We start from the raw sequence: 26,170 nt of genomic DNA, 5'->3' as shown, positions 1-26,170 counted from the left end.
AGAGAATGCCTGTCTTAGGTTGCCCCCTGCAGCAATGCCCATTACCCGTCATCGGGAGACAAACAGCTTAGGTTTGATCCCTGTCTTAGGTTGGTGACACACCCAGGGAGTCTTACCCATCATTGACTACTTCTCTACCATGCCAAGCCACACTTGAGGAGACGGTCCTGTCTCCACTGCTGCAAAAACCTGAATCATTAAGGCTTGAGTTCTGCGTTGATGAAACCGCATACGGCAATTGCACCAAAAGGCCAGGAAGCTCATAAGAATCAGGCACAGGCGAGTCCAGCGAGTCCTGCCCTTCTTTTAGCAGCTGTGGTGATCCAATCAGCCAGTCCTCCAGCTAAAGACATGTCCACACAGGTGGAGTTGATATGGATGATGGATTGTCTAAACTCCCAAACTAGTCCATCAAAATGTTGAGAACAATTTCCTGTAATATAATGAGATAAGTTGTGGGATAAATCCAAAGCTTCTGCAACACCTGCGGATAAACAATTCACAGCAGCAGCAGTCTGTACTACTGAGGTAAGGGATATGGCTGCAGCTGTGGCTGTGGTGGCAGAGATTGCTATAGCAGAAACAATGGCTGCAGTGATGACAAAATCCATTTTTTGCCTAAACAAAGTCATAGCAGAAGGAGCCTGAACAGGCCAGGGTACAAAACGAGGCATCCTAGTCACAACAGCTAAAGAATATGCAGATGTATTCCAACACATACTATAGAAACAACTACCACTACTACAATTAACAACATTATCATCATAACTCCCATTATAGACAATAAACACAAAAGGAGGCTACATACAGACAGGTGTAGCCTTAAAGGAACCATTAAGCCCATAAGCAAGTTGAGAAACAGAGGTTTCAAACCCTATAGATCCATTCCAATGAAAGCTTACATTACCCCAACCCCCTCCCACTAACATGCTCAGAGGAGAGATATCTGTGCAACTACCATTCACTCTACACAACAACCACACATTGAAAGGATTACTAGCTACTGCCTGAGCAGGATTCTGATAGGTCTAATTATATCCTGAAAACTCATTTTCAGGGCTGTGCTAATATAAGGAGAAAAGGTAAAATACTTCTTTACAGCCCATGCAGCCTTTCTAGCCTGACACCCAGTCCATGGCAGAAGTGACTCACGGGTACCCTTGCAAAAGGGAGCACATCTAGATTGGGAAGGTATGGTATCATTGCCTTTGGAAATACTGGCAGGCCACACCCCTCAAATCCATGTGGCATTAGCTTTGGTAGAACTATTGATAGGCATGTCAAACCATGCAGCTGATTGATTATACATTTGAATGCAATCACTATTCTGAGAAATATTTTGAATCATCTGAAAGCATAGCAATCCCTTCAGCTGAAGCTGCAATGAATCATTGACAGGCGCTATTTCTCCATCCCATGGCAAAAGGGTAACTGTAAAGAAGCATTAGAAGAGAAAAACCGGGGAAACAATTGTGCTGAATGTGTCAATGGCAGGGGTTTGGGAAATACAGATAAAAGTCCCCAGCGTAGGTCTTCAACCATCACCGCAGGAAGCATCGGCAACCCTAGGAACATCCATAGTATACTCCTTCCGTTCATCTTGGACCGCTCTGGTCAGCCTCTCTGGGACCCACAGCGGCTGCCAATGATCCTGGGGAAACACACAAACAGACCCTTTTGCCCAAAGCAACACTGGATCAGGGCCCTGCCAAGTACCAGTTAAGACATCCTTCCACATGACCATGCCTTTTGAAGAAGCATCAGGGTTGACGTGATGCTTGGCTGCAACCTGACCCTGCTTATCTTCATTTAAAAAATTCAAGGTAAAGAGAGCAATGGCTAATCTTTCCCTAGGGGTGGAGCCAGCGGACGTAATTACCCCCCCTTTTGTTTAATTAAACATTCTTTTAGGGTGTGATGGGCTCGTTCAATAATGCCCTGACCCTGAGGGTGATAGGGTAATCCATGGGTCAACCAAACACCCATCATTTTACAAAAAGACACAAAAGAGGCAGAAGTATAAGCCGGTCCATTATCAGTCTTTAATTATTTAGGCTGGTCCCAGGCACCCCACGCTTCTAAGCAATGTGCGATCACATGACTTGCCTTCTCTCCTGTATGTAGAGAGGCAAAAATGATTCCCGAAGCTGTATCTATGGATACATGAAGATATTTTAATTTTCCATATTCAGGAAAGCTGGTAACATCCATTTGCCATAGGTGTAGAGGGCGCAACCCCCGTGGATTGACCTCCATTCCAGTCTGAGGCAATAATGGGGTACATGTTTGGCACATTTTTACAATATCTCTTGCCTCCGCTTGAGAAATATTAAAGTGGGATGATAGGGTCTTTGAATTAACATGAAAATGTGAATGAATATCTCGAGCCAATGCAACAGGTGAAGCAATGAAAAAGGCCATGCATGCCTTTGAGGCTTTATCTACAATATCATTCCCCTCAGCTAGAGGTCCAGGCAACCCGGTATGAGCATGGATATGTTGTGCAAAAAAAGGTGAAGACCTATGCAAAATTAAGTCTTGTAATGCTAGAACCAATTTTCCAATGGTAGATTTTAAATTAACTTTGCCCACCACCTCCAAACATTGTAACATATTAACAACATATTGGCTATCAGAGATAAAATTAAAAGGGCCTGGAAATAATTCAAACACCTTAATCACCATTTGTAACTCAATAATTTGGGGTGATGCAGGGGGAAATTGTATAGTAAGTGGTGCTGCGCTTGCAACTACATATGCTTCACAACCTGTCTTGGAACCATCTGTAAAGATGAGCAGAGCATCCGTTAAGGGATGTTTAGAAGTAATATGAGGAAAAATCACAGGATGAGCTGTAATCAATTGCAATATTGGATCCTTGGGAAAATGATTATCAATGTTACCTTGAAAACTGCACCTCACAATAACCCAATCATCTATTGAGGCTGACAACACTTCCAGCTGCTTTACATTATAGGGAACTATCAAATCCTTTGGCGAGGATGCCAAAGTATTGTATACATTGCTGAATGCCAAGCAAGGCTAACTGAGCCACTGAGTTGGGATAATGAACAAGTGTTTTGGCTGGGGATATATTTGGATGTATCCAGAGCAAGGGAGCCCCTTGCCATAAGACCCCGTTGGCTACAATTTTGTTAGCAGGATACACAATGCAATAGGCTGTGACTCATCTCGGCACTTCAAAGCAGCAACTTGAGTGCCCTGCTCCACCAAACTCAAAGCCACTCTGGCAGCATCATTAAGGCATCTGGGAGAATTCAAATCGGTATTGCCTGGTAAGAGGTCATATAGTGTCTGTAGTTGTTTATTGGTTAAAGACAAATAAGGGCGGACCCACTGAATGTCTCACAATAATTTTTGAAAATCATTTAATGTACATAATTTATCAGTGATAATGTGAATCTTTTGAGGGGACACCGAGTTTGTAGTTATTTTTGTCCCTAAATAATTTACTACCAGGTCCTTTTGAACCTTTTCCGGGGCCACAACTAAGTTCCTTTCCCTTAACTGTGCAACCACACAGCTATATGCCTCATCAAGCAACTCCTCTCTGGGAGCTGCAATAAGGATGTCATCCATATAATGATAACATTTCACCTTAGGAAGCCTCTATCTAACCTCTTTTAAGGCTGTATCAACATATAGTTGACACATAGTAGGACTATATGCCAAACCCTGTGGCAGAACCATCCACTCAAACCTTTTATCAGGCTCTTCATGATTTTGAGAAGGAACAGTGAAGGCAAACCTAACCATATCATTCTGATGCAAAGTAATTGAGAAAAAACAATCTTTAATATCTAAAACTATTATAGGCTAATTTTTGGGCAAAGCAGACAGCAATGGCAGTCCTCTCTGTACTGAGCCCATCAAAACCATTTGTCTATTTATTTCTCTCAAGTCATGTAAAAGTCTCCATCTCCCTGATTTTTTCTTTATAACAAATATAGGAGTATTCCAAGGGGAAGTAGAAGGGTGTATATGGCCCAATTCTAGCTGTTCTTGTACCAATTCCTGAGCAGCATTCAACTTTTCTGAGGGAAGTGGCCACTGAGGAACCCACACCAGATCCTCAGTTTTCCATGTAATGGGTAAAGCTCCCTCAGTGGCCCCTATGAAAAACCCAGCCTGCCATGATCAGTCTTTTTGCAGACCGTCACAGGGGAGGCTTTGCCCTATAAAGAGCGGCCTAGCCCCCTTCCAGGGACATAGCCCATTCCCATCATCATATCCCGGGCCTGCGTGCTGTAGCGCCCTCCATTAGTTAAAATAAAGCCCATTTCTTTCATCAGATCACGACCCCATAAGGACACTGGAACGGCCAATACATATGGTTGAAACTCACCAGAATGTCCATCGTCATCCTTCCAATGTAGGATACGAGAGCTCATTTCTGGCATTTGAGCATATCCTAGTCCTCTCAGTGTTTGCTCTGACTGTTGTCTTGGCCACCCAGTGGGTCAATCCTTGATGCTGATGATACTACGATCAGCACCAGTATCTAGGAGGCTGGATATGGATTTCCCTTCAATAGACAGTTTTAACAGTGGCTGGGTGTCAAGGTCCAAGGAACAAAAGATGTTAGAGACCCTGGTTGAGCCAAAGCCCTTACTTCCTTATTCCAAATCTTTAGCAGGAATTTTATAGTGATAGCTAGGTAAAAGAAGCAATCGAGCTATCCTATCCCCAGGAGATATCGCAATGATGCCTCTAGGGGAAGACACCATTATTTTAACCTGCCCGGTAAAATCCGGATCAATCACCCCAGGATGAACTATTAACCCTTGCATGGTAACAGAGCTTCTTCCTAAAATAAATCCCACTATATCAGCAGGTAAAGGGCCCTTAAAGTCTGTATCCACTAATTGAGTTCCCGTTCTGGGGGTTAAAAGAGTCTGGTGGTGGAACTGAGGTCAAGTCCTGCACTTCCTTTTGTTGCTCTCCGGGGCGGCCCCAGTGCATTGGAGGATTCAGGTTGGGCCATCCTTCAGACACCGCCCCATATATTTGTGGGCCCTGGGGTTGGGAGCCCCTCCTCAAGTTTTTTGGCCGGGCACCGGTACTAAGTGGCTGCCCGTGAATGTCCTTCACTGACTGGCACACATTGGCCCAGTGATTACCTTTTCTGCATTTGGGGCATAGTCCAGGAATCTTAGGCCGTTGATCCCCTGTTCATTTTAGCTGTGGGCATTGGCGCCTCATATGGCCAGGCTGCCCACATTTAAAGCAGTTATTATTCTTTTGGCCATTCTGTCCTTGGGACATCTCCATGACGGCAGCAGCCAATCCTGAATTAGACAAAGCCCCCCCCCCCAAGTCCCTGCAGAGCTTCATCCACACCTCTAAGCCTTTTCCCTTATACCGAGTAATAACTTGTCTGCACTCTTTAGTACACTGCTCAAAGATAAGCTGTTTCAGCAGTGGCGTGGCGGTATCAGGATCCCCAAAGACCTGGCCTTCCACCTCCACCATACACGAGCCACGTAATCTGCCTTGATGGGTCCCTAGATGATCCTTTCTCCTCTATTAGGAAGGGATTTCCATGCCCTGGTCCCTAAAAGGTGTTGATTTGTTGCACTTGAAGAAGATAATTGATCTAGCTGCCGCAGTCTCCTTGTCCTCAACGTCCTGATCCCAAAGCTGTTTCAGCCTGCTCAGTGGCAAACTCAATAAAAGTATGCCGGTCAAATCTGGCCTGATCTCAGACAGGCATGGAAACAGATTCTGCCAATCACTAGGAGTCATACAAAAGCCTGAGGATTCTAACTGCGCCACTACATATGCAGCTAACCTGGGCACAAACTTTGACCAGTCTTTGGACAATCTTTTAAGCCAGCGGCCCATGACTGCGATTGAGTGCATCCTGAAATGAAAGTCCCCATTGGGCTCTGATTCCTCAGGTTCCTGGGTGTACTACATCCCTCTCCCTGCCCCGGATCCGGGCGGTGGATGAGGCACTGATGGCTCTTCCTTCAGTTTACTTTCTCTAAATGTGTCTCAATGCTCCAGATTTCTTTATGCCTGCTAGAAGTTCCCTCGGTCTCCGATGTTGGGAGCAATTCCTCTCTAACCTGACTTAATGCCTCCTTGCCCTTTTTTAGCTCACCACACGTCTCCTATGCAATTTTACTAATTTCCAAAACTCTTTTGGTAAAACCCCTGCTCCTTGACAAACCTCAATCCAGGTCTACAGGTGTCCTGTTACAGAAAGAGCAACGGTCCACTGCTTTTAAAAATTCTCACTATGTTTTCTTTCGATTCCTTTTGCGTTCAACAAACCAAACTGTCTGAGCTGAGTTCCCCTTGCTCTTGGTGCACTTGTCCCAAAACCGGGGAACCTTATAGTCTCAACCTGAGAGCTTAACTCGTCCCACTTACCTGGGAACTTTCCGGCTAGCCACCCTGACTGCGATGAGTTCTGAATGAATGTCCCCATATGGGCCACTACTTGTCGTCTCTGTCTCAAGTCCTGGCATACGATGTTCTCAAACCTTTCTTTTGGCAACAGTGTACTAAAAACCCGTAACCACACCCATCAATCCAGTCTCGTAGAATCTCTCAGTTCATAGGTCCACCAAATGGCCTGATCTTGTGTCATGGTGCACATGCACAGCTCTCACGAAGGGCGTGGCTTACTTTTGGGTGTATGAGGAAGTCAGGTGCTAGTCATAAGACTTGGCAGCAGTCCCGGGCGCCATCTTGGAATTGCCCCCACACCCGCTCCCCACAGACTTGAGCTTTGTACATGGGGATAAGTATGAACCAATTTGCATGATTCTGTATGCTGAACACCAGGTGAACCACACCATTTGTTGAAAATACTGTCTTTTTTTCCATTGGATGATTTCAGATTCTTTGTCAAACATCAAGTGAGCACAGATGTGTGGGTTCATTTCTGGGCTTTCAATTTTTTTGACTGGTCTAAATACTTGTCTCTGTACCAATATTATACAGGTTTCATCACGATTGCTCTGTAATACAGCTTGAGGTTAGGGATGGTGATTGCCCCAAAAATTCTTATATTGTTGAGAATAGTTTTTACTATCCTGTTTTTTGTTATTACAAATTGCTCTTCCCAATTATGTGAAGAATTGAGTTGCAGTTCTGATGGGGATTGCATTGAATCTCTAGATTTTTTTTTTTTTTTACAATATTAATTCCGGCAATCCTTAGCATTGGAAATCTTTTCATCTTTTGAGATTTTCTTCGATTTTTTTCTTCAGAACCTTGAAGTTCTTGTCAAAAGATCTTTCACTTGCTTGGTTTGAGATACACTGAGATATTTTATGTTATTTGTGACTATTGTGAAGGGTGTCATTTTCCTAATTTCTTTCTCAGACTGTTTAATATTTGAGTAGAGGAAGACTACTGATTTGATTGAGTTCATTTTGTATTCAACGACTTTTCTGAAGTTTTTATTATCAGGTTTAGGGTTCTCTTGTAGAATTTTGGGATCACTTAATATAATATGATATCATCTGTAAATAGTAATATTTTGAATTCTTACTTTCCAATTTGTATCCCTTTGATCTCCTATTATTTTCTATTTACTCTGGCTAGCACTTCAAGTACTATATTGAATAGATAGGGAGAGAGTGGGCAGCCTTGTCTAGTCCCTGATTTTAGAGAGATTTCTTTAAGTTTCTCTCCATTTAGTTTGATGTTGGCTACCAGTTTGCTGTATATTTCTTTTACTATGTTTAGGTGTGAGCCTTGATTGCTGATCTTTCCAAAACTTTGCAATGAAGGGTTGTTGAATTTTGTCAAATGATTTCGCAGTATCTAATGAGATGTCATGTTGTTCTTTCTTTGAGTTTGTTTACATAGTGGATTATGTGGATGGGTTTCTATCTATTGAACCATCCCTGCATACTGGGATGAAGCCTACTTGATCACAATGGATTATGATTTTGATATGTTCTTGGATTCAGTTTGCAAGTATCTTATTGAGTATTTTGGCATTGATATTCAAAAGGGAAATTGTTCTGAAGTTCTCTTTCTTTGTTGGGTCTTTGTGTGGTTTAGGTTTTAAGTATATTTGTGGCTTTATAGAACAAATTGGGTAGTTCTCCATCTGTTTCTATTCTATGGACTAATTTATGAAACACTGTGAAAGCAGTGTTAAGAGAATATTTTATAGCACTAAGTGCCTTCATAAAGAAATTGGAGAAATCCTCTACAAGTAACTTGACAGCACACTTGAAAGCTCTAGAACAGAAAGAAGCAAACACATCTAAGAAGAGTAGACTGTAGGAAATAGTTAAACTCAGGCCTGAAATTAACCACTTAGAAACAAAGAGAATGATACAAATAATCAACAAAACCAAAAGCTGGTTCTATGGGAAATATCAAGATAGTATGAACCATTAGCTAACTAAAGGGCACAGAAATAATATCCAAATTGACAAAATTGGAAATGAAAAGGGAGATGCAACAAAAAAATGAGGAAATTCAAAAAATCATTAGAACCTACTACAAAAGGCTGTACTCTACAAAATTGAATAATCTAGATGAAATGGATGATTTCTACACAGATATCAGGTACCAAGTTAAATCATGATCAGGTAAACTATCTAAGCAGTCCCACAGCCCCTAAGGAAATAGAAAATCTCATTAAAAATATTCCAAACAAAATAAGCTCAGGGCCAGATCAGAATTCTTCCAGACCTTCAAAGAATAGCTAATACTAACATTCCTTAAATTATTCCATATAATACAGACAGAAGGAACACACTACCTAATTTATTCTATGAAATCACAGTGACTCTGGTACCTAAACCACACAAAGATCCAACAAAGAAAGAAAACTTCAGACTCACTCATTTTTTTGCCAATGAATATCAATTTCAAAATACTCAATAAAATTCTGGCAAACCACATTCAAGAACAGATCAAAACCATCACTCACCACAGTGAAGTAGACTTTATCTCAAGGATGCAGACATGGTTCAATATATGGAAATCCATTAATGTAAACTATTACATAAACAAACTCAACAAAGAAGTCATACGATCATTTCATGAGATGCTGAAAAATATTTGACAACATTCACCCTCCTTCATTTTAAAAATGCTTAGAGGGATCACGAATTCATAGCACATGTCTAAACATAATAAAAGGAATATATAGGAACACAATAGGCAATATCAAATTAAATGGAAAGAATCTAAAAACAATCCCACTAAAATCAGGGACAAGGCAAGGTTGCCCACCTCTCTCCCTATCCATTCAATATAGGATTGAAAATTTTAGGTAGAGCAATTAGACAATGACAGGAAATCAAGGGGCTACAAATTGGAATGGAAGAAGTCAAAGTATCACTGTTTTCAGATGGTATGTTAGTAGGTATGTTAGTATAAATCAATGACCTCCAAAATTTCACCAGAGAATTCCTACAGCTGAAAACCAACTTTAGCAAAATGGCAATATATAAAATTAACTAAAAAAAATCAGTAGTCTTCCTTTATACAAGTGATTAAAAGGCTGAGAAAGAAGCTAGGAAAATGATACCCTTCACAGTAGCTAAAATAGCATAAAATACCTTGGTGTAACCCTTATGAAGCTAGTGGAAGATCTGTATGACAATAACTTCAAATCCCTGAAAAAAGAAATTGAAGAAGACATCACAAGATGGAAAGATCTCCAATGCTCATGGATTGGCAGGATTAACGTGAAAATTGCCATCATAACAAAAGCAATCTAAAAATTCATTACTACCCCAATCAAAATTCCAACACAATTCTTGAAAGACATGGAAAGAGAAATTCTCAACTTCATATGGAGAAAACAAAAAACCCGGGATAGACAAAATAATTTTCAACAATAAATGATCTGGGGAAAATCATCAGCCTTGACCTCAAGTTACACTAAAAGCAATAGTGATATAAAAAAAGAAAATGAAAAGAAAATGAAAAAGGTAAAACCTACATTGGTTTGGTTCAGAGAAATACAAGTCGATCAATGGAATAGAATGGAAGATGCAGAAGTAAACCAATACACCTATGTGACACTTGATCCTAGACAAGGAAACCAAAACCATACAGTGGAAAAAAAGAAAGCATCTTAAATAAATGGAACTGGTCTAATTGGCAGTCTGTATGTAGAGGAAGGAAAATACATCCATATTAATCACCTTGAATGAAGCTCAAGTCCAAATGGATCAAAGACCTCTATATAAAACCAGACCAATGGCAGAAACAAAATATTCATGGGTGGAGATATGGAGACTGGAGCAGAGACTGAAGGAAAGGCCATTCAGAGCCTGCCTCACCTGGGGATCCAGGCCATCTACATACAATGACCAAACCCAGACAATATTGTTGATGCCAAGAAGTGCATGCTGACAGGATCCTGATATAGTTTTCTCCTGAGAGACTCTGCCAGAGTATGAGAAATATAGAGGCAAATGCTAGCAGCAAACCATTCAGCTGAGAACGGGGTCTCCATTGGAGGAGTTAGAAAAAGGTTCGAAGGAGCTCAAGGGGCTTGCAACAATATAAGAGCCATAGCAATCAACCCTATGGTTTTTGGATGTTTCTTTCAGTATCCTCTGTCAAACTGGATTAGTAAAATGACATGTTTCAAATTTGGTTTTGTCATGGAATATCTTAGTTTCTTTATCTATGATGATTGAGAGTTTTGCTGGTTATAGTATACTGGGCTGGCATTTGTTTTCTCTTAGGATCTGAGTGCCATCTTTCCAGAATCTTCTGGCTTTTAGATTCTTTGTTGTGAAGTTTGGTTCAATACTGGTAGGCATGCTTTATTTGTTATTTTGTCTTTTTCCCTTACAGCTCTTAATGTTCTTTCTTCATTTTGTGAATTTAGTTTTTTGATTATTATGTGGCAAGAGGATTTTCCTTTCTGGTCCAATCTATTTGGTGTTCTGTAGGTGTCTTGTACATTTATGGCCATCTCTTTCTTAAGGTTGGGGCAGTTTACTTTTATGATTTTCTTGAAGATGTTTTCTGGCTCTTTGAACTGGGATTCTTCACCATCTTCCTTTCCCATTAATCACTGGCATCTACGATTCTCTCTTCTATATATGTTTTGTATTCTGTTGGTGATATTTTTATCTGTATCTCCTGTTATCTTTCTTAAGTTGCCCATCTCAGGGGTTACTTACACTTCTTCTTTCTTTTTGTTTCTATTTCCATTTTCAGTTTTTTGACCATTTTCTTCATTTCCTTCACTTGCTTGATTGTATTTTCTGGTCTTCTTTAAGGGGTTTATTTTTTGTTCTTTAAGGGCTTGTACCAGTTTGCCCATGTTCTCCTGTATTTAAGTGTGTTGTTTATATCTTTCTTAAATGCCTCTATCAAATTCATGATATGGGATTTTAGGTCAATATTTTCTTTTCCTGGCATGTTATGGTATTCAGGGCTTGCTGTGGTGGGGGAGCTGGGTTCAGATGGCCACAAGTTCCAAAGAATTCTATTGCTTATGATGTTATACTTAACTCTTTCCATCTGGTAATCTCTGGTGTTAGTCATCCTGGATTAGTCAGGCTGTAGCTGACCTCCTTGGAGGCAGATAGAGCTTTGTGTTCTGATTTAGAACTAGTCTTCATGGAGACAGGCCATGCTGTTTCTTCTCAGGGTGGGCCTATTGCATCTCTGATTAGAGCAGGCCTCCTGGAAGACAGCTGATTTTTGACAAAGAAGAAAAAAGTTTATAACAAAAATAATAGAGCAATTTCAACAAATAGTGTTGATCTAACTGGCTATTTGCATGTAGATGAATGCAAATAGAGACATATTGATATCCCTGCACAACTTTAGTTCCAAGTAGACTAAAGACCTTGGCTACAATCTGATAGATGACAAAGTTAGGAATAGTCTTTAACTCATTGGCCCAGGAGACAACTTTTTTGACCATAGCATCAATTGTTCAGTCACTAAGGTCAAAAATTAATAAAAAGGACCTTGTGCAATTGAAATGCTTCTGTAAGACAAAGGAAATTGTCAAGAGAACAAAATGGCCACCTACAGAGTGGGAAAATTTTTTCACCAAGTCTATATTTGACAGAGTCCTGATATTCAAAATACACTAAGAACTCAAGAAATTAGACATCAACAAACCAAACAACTCAATTGAAAAATGGGGTGTAGAGCTAAAAATTATTCCCAACAAAGGAATCTTTAATGGCTAAGAGGCCCTTAAATCCATGTTCAAAATCATTAGTTACCAAGGACTTGCAAATAAAAACATCTCTCAGATTCTATGTTACACCCTTCAGAAAGGCTAAGATCAAAAACTTAAACAACAATTCACGTTTGTGAGAACATGGAGCATGTGGAATAATCTTCCACTGCTGGTAGAAATGCAAACTTGTCCAACCACCTTGGAAATCAACTTGGTGGTTTCTCAAAAATTGTAAATATGTCTACCTCAACACCTCGCTCTACCAGTCCTGGGTGTATACACAAAAGAAGTACCAGCATAGCCCAAGGACACTTTCTCAAATATATTTACAGTAGCCTTATTAATAGCCAGAAACTGGAAACAACCTACATGTCCTTCAATGGAGGAATAGATAATAAAATACGGTGCATTGGTACACAAAATAATATTACTCAGCTACCAAAACCGATGATAACATGCAGGCAAATATATGTAGCCAGAAAAGATTATCCTGAGTGAGGTAAGCAAGATTCAGAAAGACACACATTATATGTACTCACTGTTAAGTGTTAACTATAAAATACAGGATAGCCATGTTACAATCGATCCATAGACCCAAAGAAACTAAGTAACAAGGAGAGATTAAGCGGGGGGAGGGCACTAGAATTTCACTGAGAACAGGAAATAAAGTAGAAATGGGGGTGGATGGAGGGAGGAGACTCAGTGTAGGCAGGTGTGAAGATAACATGAGAAATGAGTTGGTGGCATTGGGTATAGGACTACTAGAAGACACAACTTTATTGGAGATGCGTCTGTAGGAAGAACTAGGACAATGGAAATGCCTTGAATTCTATAAACTTAACCATAGCTAAGACTTCTAACAATGAGGGAATTGGAGCCTGGACTAGCTACTTCCTGTACTTAGTCAAGGCTTCCAAGAATGGGATTGGTAAACCAACCAAGACATGCAACCTTAGACCTGCAATTTGTTTTGCCTACTTGATGTTCAGCACTGTAAAATATTGCGCAGAATTTGAGGGATGGGATAATACACAGCTGGTCCACCTTGAGAGTCAGACCATGAGGAGGAGCCCAGGCATTATTAATGATATTTGTCTGTATTTGCAGAGAGGTGCCTAGCATAATTGTCATCTGAGAGGCTTCACCAAGTAACTGATGGAGAACTGATGCAGAATTCCATAGCTTAATATTAAGTGGAGCTCTGTGAATACAGTGGAAGTAGGGGAGGAAGAATTGAAGGAGCCGGATTGGTCAAAGACGTCACAAGAAAACCAAATGAATGAAGTACATTGAGCCCAAATGGGCCCATAGAGACTGAAATGCCAACCAGAGAGCATTCTTTGGAAAGACCTAGGCCCTCAACATATATATTATAGTTGTGCAGCTGGGTCTTCATGGGGGATTTCTAAAACAGGAGCAGGGGATGTCTCTGACTGCATTGCCTCCTTTGGACCCCTTTTCCTTAACTGGACTGCCTTTTCTAGCCTTAATAGATGTTGTGCTAATTTTACCTCACCTTAGTATGCCAAGGTAGATTGATATCCATGGGAGACATCCCTTTTCTGAGGAGAAGGGGAGGAGTGGTGGGAAGATGAGAGGTATAGACAGGGAGGAGAGGAGGGAAAGGAAGCTGTGATATAGATGTAAAGTAAATAACTATTAAATATACATTTCAAATAGAATTATATACAGTTACCTCCAAAATTGTGTTTTCTAATTATTATATCTATCTTATTTTACTGTTTTATATGCATAAAAATTAAAATATCATATATATATATAAATGATAACACTAACATTTTTGCAATGCTGAAACTTAAAATCTTAGAAATCTTGAACATTGAAACGTATTATTTCATAAAAAAAAGAACTTATCAAAAATAGTTTGAACAGCACTTGTCTTCTCCTTCCTGCCATCTAGCTTAACATATGGAGTGAACATCTTTTTTGGGCCTTTGGTGAATTGTCACTTCTTTCTAAGTTTGGATCTGTTTCCAGCATTTTATCTTTTGTGCTTCAAATGTCAGGAAATAGCTCAGAGTTCCAACAATGTGAATATTTTTCTGACATCTCTTTTTTCTAGGGCATCTTCATCTTTTGTTGTAGACTTTTTTGTTTGTTTTTTGTTTTTTGTTAATATAACTAAGCTCCACACCTTTACTTAATTCTTCTCACTGAGAATCTCAAGTCTCATGAATATCAACACAATTAGTCCTCAGGGTTTGACATGTAGGCTTGGTTGAAATCTTACTTCCATTATCACCTTCTTTTCCTTCCTAAACATTTATTCTTTGAAGTATTTTTGACATGTCCTTCAGACTTAATACTAAGTGACCCAGATGTCCAATGGTTATGTACTTAGATGCTCTAGTCTCGGAAACCAATGGCTAATAACAACAAACATTGAGTCAAGTGATAAGATTGTCCCTGATATCAAATGTACCTCTTTTTGTGTAATCATTTTTTTTGAATGAAGAACCTCATGTTCAATTACACTGTAATACTTTGAGATAGCTGATATTTGAATTTTGTTTTGGGGAAACAAGTATTATGTAAGCTCTGATAACTGCAATTCATGTGTATTTGAACAGTGGAGGGTTAAAGTTTTATGAATGAGTATTTTCTAAATTCTCACCTTCCTGAGGGATGAAATTCTTTCTTGCTTTCTTAAATTGGGGTTACCTTTAAGTATTGTAAATGCATAGTTCTTTTTTTTTCCTTTCCTTTTCTTTTTTCCTTCATTGGAGTTTTTTAAATTTACATTTCAAATGTTATTCTCTTTACTGGTTTCCAGGACATAGGCCCCCATCCCATCCCTCTCCCCTTCTTCTATAAGGGTGTTCCCTTCTCCATCCATCCCCCCTTCCCTACCCTCCCCCCCTGACATTCACCTAATCGGAGGGTCCATCCTTGGCAGGACCAAGGGATTGACTTTGATTTTTTTATTCCATTTTTATTAAATACATAGTTCTTGAAAGTAAATCTAAGGAATATACTAAGAAAACGATTACTCTTCATCAATGCAGTTCTTTAGTTGTGTTTTCCCAGTGAAATCTTGTATTCTGCCCTGTAAAACTACCAGAAGAAGCACTCCAGAATGTTTTGGAGGATGGAAAGTGTGTATAGATTATCCAGTGCAGTTAGATGAATGTCTCTTGCCTTGATGAGTAGTTTTTTTTATTTTGGTCAAGTAAATGAATACAGCTGCTATGCTAGAGCAACCATTTCTTCTTCTTTTTTTTTTTCTTTATTAAATTTGGTATTTCTTATTTACATTTCAAATGTTATTTCCTTTCCCTGTTTCCAAGCCAATATCCCCCTAACCCCTCCCCCTCCCCTTCTATGTGGGTGTTCCCCTCCCCATCCTCCACCCATTACCACCCTCCCCCCAATAATCCCATTCACTGGGGGTTCAGCCTTGGGCAGGGCCAAGGGCTTCCTTTCCACTGGTTCCCCTCCTAGGTTCTTCATTGCTACCTATGAATTTGGAGAACAGGGTCAGCCCATGTATAGTCTTTGGGTAGTAGCTTAGTCCCTGGAAGCTCTGGTTGGTTGGCATTGTTGTTCACATGAGGTCTCAAGCCTTTTCAGCTCTTTCAGTCCTTTCTCTGATTCCTTGAACGGGGATGCCATTCTCAGTTCAGTTGTTTGTTGCTGGCATTCCCTATGTGTTTGCCATATTCCGGCTGTGTCTCTCAGGAGAGATCTCATTTGGGTCCTGTCAGCCTGCACTTCTTTGCTTCCTCCATCTTATCTAGTTTGGTAGCTGTATATGTATGGGCCACATGTGGGACAGGCTTTGAATGGGCGTTCCTTCAGTCTCTGTTCTAAACTTTGCCTCCCAAGGGTATTCTTGTTCCCCTTTAAAAGAAGGAGTGAAGCATCCACATTTTGGTCATCCTTCTTGAGTTTCATGTGTTCTGTGCATCTTGGGTAATTCGAGCATTTGGGCTAATATTCACTTATCAATGAATGCATACCATGTGTGTTTTTCTGTGATTGGGTTACCTCACTCAGGATGATATTTTCCAGTTCGATCCATTTGCCTATGAATTTCATGAAGTCAATGTTTTTCATAGCTGAGTATTATTCCATTGTGTATGTGTACCACATTTTCTGTATCCATTCCTCTGTTGAAGGGCATCTGGATTCTTTGCAGCTTCTGGCTGTTATAACTAAGGCTGCTAGAGAACAGAGAAGCTTTTCTTAAGAACAGAAAAGCTGCCTTTGTTTGATTAGATTTCTTAAACATTGCTACGAGTTAAGGCTTCCTTTGTGTAATGTATTCCATTGGGATTGCAGAAGCAAGTACCTGGTTGAGCACACTTTCCTGATTGGTTTTAATATTATTTAAATTATGTATGTAAGAACACACAGATGACAGAGACAGAGGTAAGAAACACGCAAACCACAACTTGAAAGTCAATTTTATTCGATATTAGAATTACTACTCTGTTTCTTTGGATCATTTGCTTGGAAAGTTGTTTTCCAGCCTGTTACTCTGATGTAGTGTCTGTCTTTGTCTCTGAGGTGTGTTTCTTATATGCAGTAAAATGCTGGGTCCTCTTATATATCCAGTCTTTTAGTCTATGTGTTTTTATTGGGGAATTGAGTCCATTGATGTTAAGAGATATTAAGGAATAGTGATTGTTGTTTCCTATTATTTTTGTTGTTAGAGGTGGAATCACGTTTTTATGTCTCTCTTCTTTTGGTTTTATTACAAGGTGATTTCTTCTTTCTTTTTCTAGGGTGTATTTTCTCTCCTTGTGTTGGAGTTTTCCATCTATTATCCTTTGTAGGTCTAGATTTGTAGAAAGATATTGTATAAATTTGTTTTTTATAGAATATCTTGGTTTCTCCATCTATGTTCATTGATAGTTTTGTTGGATATAGTCTTGAACTTCCTACTTAAATTAAGCTGGCCTTAAACTCACTGAAATTCACTTGCCTTTCTCTACTAAAGTAGAATTAAAAGCATGTATCCTGAGTCTTAGCAAGAATAATATTTTTATCTCTGACTTTAATGTTTTTCTTTCTGCAGGTAAATAAAAATAAAACATAAAGTTTACCCTTCATGTTCTCAGGATGTCCGGGCATTGCAGCTCAAAGATATATACCACTGTGCTCTTGAAAAATTCAGAATAGATTACAAAGAGTATTTCCATGGTTGTCTTAATATCAGCAATCTTTAAACCATTATTTATTTGGTGTATTCCATGGTAGATTTATTAATCTCTGGACTAATGAATGATAGAGAAACAACAGACAGTATCGAATGATTCCATGACAGTGAAAAGAATGAGCATTGCATTTGGAATATGGGTGATTTTTAGTAACATGTACATTTCAATGAATTAACTAAAGAAAGTTATGCTCCTGAATGTAGACTATAAGAGAGACTGGGTTTTCATCTTACATCACCTCCTCTCTGCTACTTGCTGTAATTAGATTATTAAAATGAGATGGTAATGCTTCTCATATTAACTTCAACACAGTACTTATCATTAGTCTATTGACATAAAAAGATTACAGAGAATGTGGTGTTTGATGAACTTTTGAATGTTAAGTATAAGTATTTAATGTTCTAGAATCTAGTAAATGATCTTCTAGTTGCCCAGTTGAGAAACCCTTTGTTCCAATTATTGTGGTTGTGTTTGTCTTGGTAAAATCTAATCCCAATGTACAAAATTTATTGTGAAGGGGACTTATAAAATAAACAGTAGACATCTTAGTAAATGCAACCTAGGTTATTTAGTATATTTCCATTATACTAAGATGCAGTACTTTTCAATGTCTTAGGAAAAATATCTATTTTAATTGAATGACACTGGGATTATCAACCACTCTATAGTAGCCTCATGGTCAGGAATAGTTGAATAGCATATAATGACCTCCACAGTTTTCATGTGTTTTTATATTTAGCTACAGTTTTGTGTTATTTATTTACTTTTTCATTTTGAGTTTTCTTCTTTTGGGTGTTTTGTTAATGTTGCTTTGTTAAAAATTAAAGTAGGGTGAGTTGTAAAGGATCTGGAAGGACTAAATATATCTAAAGTTAAATTATGCTTGAAATAATAAAAAATAAACCAAAAACAGAAATATGTGAGGTTTAACTTCTCTTTATCATTCAGACTTGAGAATAAGGTACCTAGTGACAGAAGTCAAATAGTGTAATCACCCTCTTAATAAGTCCTCACTAGAAAATGTAGTATGCATTATAAAAATGCACATTATCTATGAGTTTGCTGTTATGACTTGACAAAATTTTTGCATTAAATGTGTACTATTTAGAAATGTGTATTAGATGTGCACTATTTAGAATTGAAAGATAAATGTTCTGTACTTCAATGGTATGGGCTTTCATTTCAAGTTATAGACAATAGATTTTGCTATCAAATCTTAAAGGATTACTAAGATTGTTTAAAAGATCACACCAAAACTTATTAATTTGCAACCCAACTAATTGCTAATTGTAAGAACAATGCCTTTTCATTTTCAATTAATTGTAAAAGAGAAGAAAGTATATTCTTTTGTGTTTGGGTGAAATGCTCTGTAAATATCTGTTAGGTTCACTTAGCTTATGGTGTCAGTTAGCTCACACTTTCTCTGTTTGGCTTTTGTATGGATGACTTGTAAATTGTCAAGCATGTGTTATTGATGTCTCCTGTTATTACTATCTAGAGTCCATATGCGATTTTAGCTATAGAAATGATTCTTTTATAAGTCTGAGTTCCATTGTATTTGGGGAAAAGATGTTAATAATTGAAAAGTCCTCCTTGTAGATTTTGATGCATTTGTAGTATTCTTCTTAATATCTTCTGATTATTTTTGGTTTGGAGTCTATTCTGTCAGATATTAAACTGTCCACACCAGCTTGTTCTTTGGGTTCATTTTCTTGGAATAGCTTTTTCTATCCTGAGAAAAATTTGAGAGAACAAGTCAGAGATAGGATGCACCCAACTCACATAACAGCACAGGAAAGAGGCTACTTAATAATAGAATAGAGAGAGGGAGAAGAGAGTTGAATCAGTTCTGTCAGTGTAGTTCATGCAGTACAAATGAGTGCAATTAAGTTTGTTCTTGAGTTCTGTTTACTTTGTCCAGTTTGTACAGTGCAGGTCAACAGAGGCAGTTGAGGCTGGAAACTAAGGGGGAACCAGAAGATTAGAACACATTGCCATAGTTAGTTTGACAACAAGCAGAGCAAGTCAATAAGAAGACAGGAGAATCTAGTTTGAATAAGTCAGCTTGGAAGGTTAGATTGCATTGAGGTTAGAACCTTCCAGGCTTAGAACCTTCCAGGATTAGAACTAGGGATTGTTAGAACGGAGGAAAACACTCTGGGCACAGCCTCAGCTGTTTATTCACTGAGCTTACATATGTCTCTCATCCATCCCATCATCTGAGAAAATAAAGTAACATTTAATAATATGTATTATTGGGCATAAAAGAGATCAGGCTGCGTAGGAGACAAGATGGTCAATGAGTTTATAATTAAAGCAACCTTTTTGTTGACCTTTCCAGTGATCCAGACATCAGTGTAACATTAATTTTTTCAAGTTCTATTTTTATTGATGGTTCTTAAATGCTTTCACCTCCTTTTTAGCCCAACATCCATCAGAAGTATTGGAAAAGAAAGGATATGGGTTAAGTGGACTTGCTAAGAAAGGTCCTTTGGGGCAACTTCCATCTGTGTTGTCTCAAAATTGATAGTTCAGTTCACAGGTTAGCAGTAGCAACTTTATCTACTCACAAACACTTCATGGATACACCAGCAGTACTTTTAAGTAGAGTTGGGATAGTAAAGTGGGATCAGCAGAGGTGGCACTAGCTAGCAGAGACAGCTAGGCCTTAGCCTTAGCTGGAGTCAGCAGGAGGGACCTGGAGGGATGCCAGGAAAAGTTCTCTGATCTGCCTCTCTCAGTTAATCAAAGATCATTGAACAGCTAGCTCTATAAGCAAATTTAGCTCAGCCTCTGTTGCTGTCTGCTGAGTCCTATTTATACCCTCCAAATATCACACGTCCTCCACCAGTCTTGCCTTAGCACATGTATGACCTCAGCATGACATCCCTCTGCCAATCAGGCCAAATCCATGGAAGGAGGAAGAGACTGCACCACAGCCCAGAAAATTTTTTTGGTGTATTTCTTTCTATAGTGTCTCTGCAAATGCACCTCAGCTACGCAATGTAAGACAGACCAACACATGCATGTTCTTAGCAAAGAATCCTTCACCACATGTCCTTTCATATGCTTGCTTAAGCAGAACACCTTTTCTCCTATGTCTGCTTCAACAAAATGTTCCTTCATAACTCTGCCTTAGTCTTTCACCTGTGTCCACTTCAGGAAAACACTCCTTCACATGTTTGCTCCAGCAAACTCCATGCAACACAACTGACTTTCCGGTAGAATGTTTGTGTTTTTACTTCTCATCAGGATGAGAAGTATGTCATTGATGATTTTCCAGCTTTCTTTGGCATTCTTGAATTAGTATTTTCATTTGATGGTAAAAAAAATTGAGAGATCAAGGGATTGGCCCAAGGTCATACAGTTTATAAACTTACATAGACAAGATTGAACTCTCAATTTCTTTAAGAAAATTTTATTTCTTTTTTATATAAAGGTGAAAACTAGTATAATAATATATTTCTGTGATGTGGAATTATAATTTGATACATTAATGCAACCTTTTATGATCAAATCAAGGCTATTAACTATCCAATGTGTACAAATACTTTTAATTCTATGTGGTGGGGCCTTTTAAATTTTTCTCTAGTAAACTAGCTTATAATAACTATACTTTTAAAAATACTACATCTCATTATATCACCAGTATTTATTTTCCTTGATGCTATGATACTTATTTTTATCTTTGTTCAAAATTGTTTTATGTATTATTGTTTAAATATGAGTAATTTGATGATTACAATAGAATGTATAATGCACACTGGAATGAAACATATTTTTAAGGACACTAAATTTTCAATCTAAAGAAGCATCAACACAGGGAGTTAATTAAATAGATACTTGTTGAAAGTAAATTCTTGATATGAAAGTCAGGTATATAGCAAACCATTGAACTGAGAACAGGACCCCTTTGGGGGGAATTAGAGGAAGGATTGAAAGAGCTGAAGGGGCTTGCAACCCCATAAGAGCAACAATGCCAACCAATCAGAGCTTCCAGGGACTAAAGGACTACCCAAAGACTATATATGGACTGACTCAGGGCTCCAACTGCATATGTAGCAGAGAATAGCCTTGTTTGGGTGCCAGTGGAAGGGGAAGTCCTTGGTCCTACCTAGGTTGGACCTCCAGTGCAGGGGAATGTTGGGGGATCAGTAAAGGGGGCAGATTGGGGAAACACCCATGTGAGGGAGAGGAAGGGTGAGGGTTTATGGACAGGAAACTGGGAAAGGGAAAGCATTTGAAATGTAAATAAAGAAATATATCTAATTTAAATAAAAAAGAAAAAAAGGAAAGTCTTGTGTAGTAGCACATGTCTTTAATACCAAGCTGGAGAGGTTGAGGGAAGATCTTACAATTTGAGCTTATTTATAAAATATGTATTATTTTTCTATTGCTGTAATAAAACTCCAGGCTAAAAATGTAACTTTGAGGAGTAACAAGTTTATTGTGCCTTACAGTTAAGAATGATAAAATCCATCATAGAAGAAAGCCATCTTATGGATGCTCGCAGCCAACCATTGGATTGAGCAAAGTGTCTGAAGAGAGGATTTAGTAGAAGGACTGAAGGAGTTGAAGAGGTTTGCAATCTCATAGGAAGAACAACAATATCAACCAACTAAACTCCCCAGAGCTCCCAAGGACTAAACCAACAACCAAAGAATACACATGGAGGGACCCATAGCTCCAGCTTCATATGAAGCAGAAGATGGCCTTATCTGTCATCAATGGGAGAGGTGGCCCCTTGATCCTGTGAAGGCTTGATGCCCAAGAATAGTGAAATGCTAAGGCAGTGAGGCAGGAGTAGGTGGGTAGATGGGGAAGCACTGTCATAGAAGCATGGGGGAGGGGGCATGGGATAGGGGGTTTCAGAAGGGGAAACCAGTAAGGGGGATAACATTTGAAATATAAATAAATAAAATAACCTATAAAACATTTTAAAAAAGAAGAAAGGCATCTCCATAGTCTGAGAAAGCAAGGGGAAAGAAGCAGAAATCTTGTTTATTTCATTTTCACACAAACACAGTCAGTAGAAAAATAACAGAGAAAAAGACCAGGCTATAAAACCTTGAAGCCCACCCTCTATAATATACTTCTCAAGGCAAGTCTTATGGATCAATAATGTTCCCAAACAGGATCACCGGCGGGGAACCAACTGTACAAATTCATGAGACCCTGGAGGACGTGTCTCATTCACACCATCCTCCTTGAGTTTCATAATGAGTTTGAGATCACTGATGCTCATTGTGAACTAAAAATCATACTAGTTGAAATTAAATAAATATTTATTTATGCTAGATTAATACAGTCTAGTAGGTTTCTTTTCTAATAGAAGAAAGCCTTGATCCTAAAGCTGTAAATATCTATTTGACTGATTCTATTACCTTGCATCTATTTATTAGAATCGATTCTATTTCTTAGTCTTAAGTTTTAATTTTTTTACAGTTAACTAGGTTTAGAAAAAAAGTTTTCCCTAAAAGCTTCTCTTAGTTTTAATTTAATATTAATTTTTACAATATTTAAAAATAAACATATCAAATAGAATAGATACTCTAAAATAAATAATCATGTTTCCTCTTTTTTGAAAAAAAAAGTTTGATTTTTCACAAAACACGAATTATAAGTCAGGCACATATAAAATAGAAAATGACCAGATGTTATTTGGTGGCTCACTTAATAAAGGAAATAGGTCATTGTTAAATGGATATAAATTAAAATGGAAAGAAACCAATACTCCTGAAGTTAGAACTGTAGGAAAGGTTTTTTTTCATAGAAACAAAAAGCTCATAAAGGGGGTTAGTAGGATATATATGATCTGATAGGGAAAATGGGAAAGAGGTAAATACAGAAGGGGAGAAGAGGGTAAAAGAAAAATAAGGATATCTGAAAATCCCCAAGGAATAATACCATAAAAAATAACATATAATTCTGCATAGAAAACACACACACACACACACACACACACAAACACACACACACACACACAGAGAGAGAGAGAGAGAGAGAGAGAGAGAGAGAGAGAGAGAGAGAGAGAGAGAGAGAGAGTTTGAATGAACTAATGAACTTTTCTCATTTGGAATTACAATGCTTCCTACAAAGCCAAGGTCTACCTAACAAAAACCCCAGTACAAGACATGAAAATCCCTTTTGCCTTGTTGATAAGGCTGTCTAAGAAACTCCCAAAACATACAGCCTATTGTTATTAATTATCTACCAGATGTAAAAATTAATTCACTTCTGCTAGTTACACATGAACTTGAGAAACAGGGCTCTGAAGACCCTCAAATTCTAAGCTGGAACTGACCTGAATATCTCCTTCCTGAGGATTAATATTCATGGTACCAGGAGGCAGCATGGAAGCATCCAAAGGAGAGAGGCAAACAACAGTCTTAGTAATTATTTACGATGCTGATAAACCACAATAGCCAGCAGAGCATGGTAACAATGAAAGTACAGTCCTGTCACACACACTTTGGCTGTAACCAAAAACAGTTCTCTAGTTGAACTTAAAACCTGCTCAACAGGAAGTTCACCATATCAATTACAGAGGTCTAGTGAAGTCATGGCTTTTAGAGGAGAGTCTATAGCCACTATTTTACTAAACCAGCATAATACCTAGCAGCAATACATAAATATTTATCTTTATACTCATAGATAAGTGCAGTCTTCATCCCTCATCTAGGAACCTTGTCTTTGTGACAAAAGAGCACTACAGAAAACCACAACGGATCAAAATGTAGAGTTGTATAGTCAGTCTCAGTGGATTTATGCAAAACACTCCTACATATAAGACTCAAAAATTGTTGATGAAAAAGCATGGAAAGATTGTAAGATTTGCATATATAATTGCTAAGACTGATCAGGGAGTTTGCTGTGAGGGTGTGTGTCTCCTAGTAATATTAGAAATTACATTCATAAAAAGTCACCAACAAGACTTTCAAAGTAGACTGGTAAAAGCCAAGGAGGTTTCAACAACAAAAACTGTAGAAAACCGAGCAAAGGTATGATGGGGGAAGGATGGCTCTCCCAATAGAAGAGCACACCAATTGCCTGTCAAGTGACTCGGCTCTGAAAATTGACATATGGCTATCATTAAATGGACCAGGCTATATTTAAGAGTATATATGTGTATAGATATGCACATAGTATGTAATAACAGTTAATGAATAAAAGGCCATGAATTTGAAGGAGAATAAGAAGAGTTCGACTGGAGGAAAGGGAAGCACTCTAATTATATTCTAAAGTTTTAAAAAAAATAGCAACTGTTTTTTTTTTCCCATAGAAATACTGAGAGGTATTTGTATTTTGTACATATCAGGATTCCTCAAGGCTTTGGGAAATGCAGGACCAAGATGACCTCATAGATATTTTGGAACTTAGATCACACAGCATAAATAATGAACTTGTGTATTATGGCTGTAATCATTCTTACCTGTGGTAGGTTACTTTGAAGGAAGGCAATCCGTGATGTTGTAGTGGGAAATACTAGAAAAGGGGGTACCAATCCACACTATGCCAGGCACTGTCAGACCACAGTGCAACAGCGGGCTGTTCTTATCTCTGTCCAGGAGCTCCCAAAATCTCTCCCCCTGATTTGCTATGTTCCCATGGTGGATCGCTGGCACACCAGCTCAATGTAGCAACTGCCCCTCTTGTGGTTATCTGTCATGAAACCCTGTAACTGAGTAAAATCAAAACTCTAGAGGCTTGTAATTTATCAGTCCTATTTATATAAGTAAACATGGGTGTTGAGATATATTGGAGAAGGGAGGTATAGGGAAAATGGAGGAATTGTTTGGCCTTAAGAAGGCCATAGCAAGGACTACTGTATACTCTGATGTCTGTCCTGACTGGATCCAGATGAAATCCATGAGATCAGGAGTTCAAGCCAGTCAGTTCAGCATGTCTGACATTGGATCTCACCAAAGCTGTACATTCTGCAATATATAAATCTTAAAACAAAATTTAAGTATCGTCAAGATATCTGTATGGGTTGTATCAGTGTGTGTAGGTATATGGACTGGTTAGGGTGAAATTCTGTTACTTTTTTGTTTTATTCTCTTGAATCTAGTTCTTCCAGGGATCTTCCTCTATCAAATCTGATCCATATAGCTCTGGAAGGGTCAGAGCCTAATCATCTTTTCTAAAAACACAAATACAAAATCTTTCTTCCAAATCAGCATGTCCTTTAGCTGGCAACCAGGAAGGCGTGTATCTTATATTCTCTCACAGAGAAATGATATAGTCACAAAACTCAATATCATACCCACTTTGAAAATTAAAACAATACAAAACAAACAAAGTAAACTAAAATACAGTATGAGCCCATTCTTGGGCTTTTTCTAATTTTTCACGTAGGATATAAACCCAAAATTCCCATGGAACCCATGTTAGAGAATATGAGTTTTCTGTAGACTTTAATATACCACCTATCTGTTATGCTCTCTACCAAGAGCTACAGACATCTATTTATTAATAACTTTAATATCAGGCAAATATCGCTGCTCTCTACTTGGAGTCAGTGACTAATTTTCCCTAACCTAGTTCTGAACCAAGAGTGAAATTCCCCACATGAACCAGAAAAACTCTGTATATAAATCTATCTTAAAGCAAATAAACCAGCCTTTGAATTAAATCATACTCTAATCAACATCTGCTAAGGAAGCAAACAGCTTCCAGTCTCTGGCTCTCTGATTCAGAGCTGTGAGCAGAGACCCCCTGTCCTTCTTTGTTTCAAGGTTCCATGTGACTCATTCCAGTGCCACACTTTTCTAACTTAGGAAATAACACACTAACTCTCAGGCTGATAATCTTAAATTTC

Source organism: Rattus rattus, chromosome 3 (genome assembly GCF_011064425.1).
Source record: "Rattus rattus isolate New Zealand chromosome 3, Rrattus_CSIRO_v1, whole genome shotgun sequence".
Classification (NCBI taxonomy): domain Eukaryota; kingdom Metazoa; phylum Chordata; class Mammalia; order Rodentia; family Muridae; genus Rattus; species Rattus rattus.
This window is presented reverse-complemented; position numbering follows the sequence as displayed.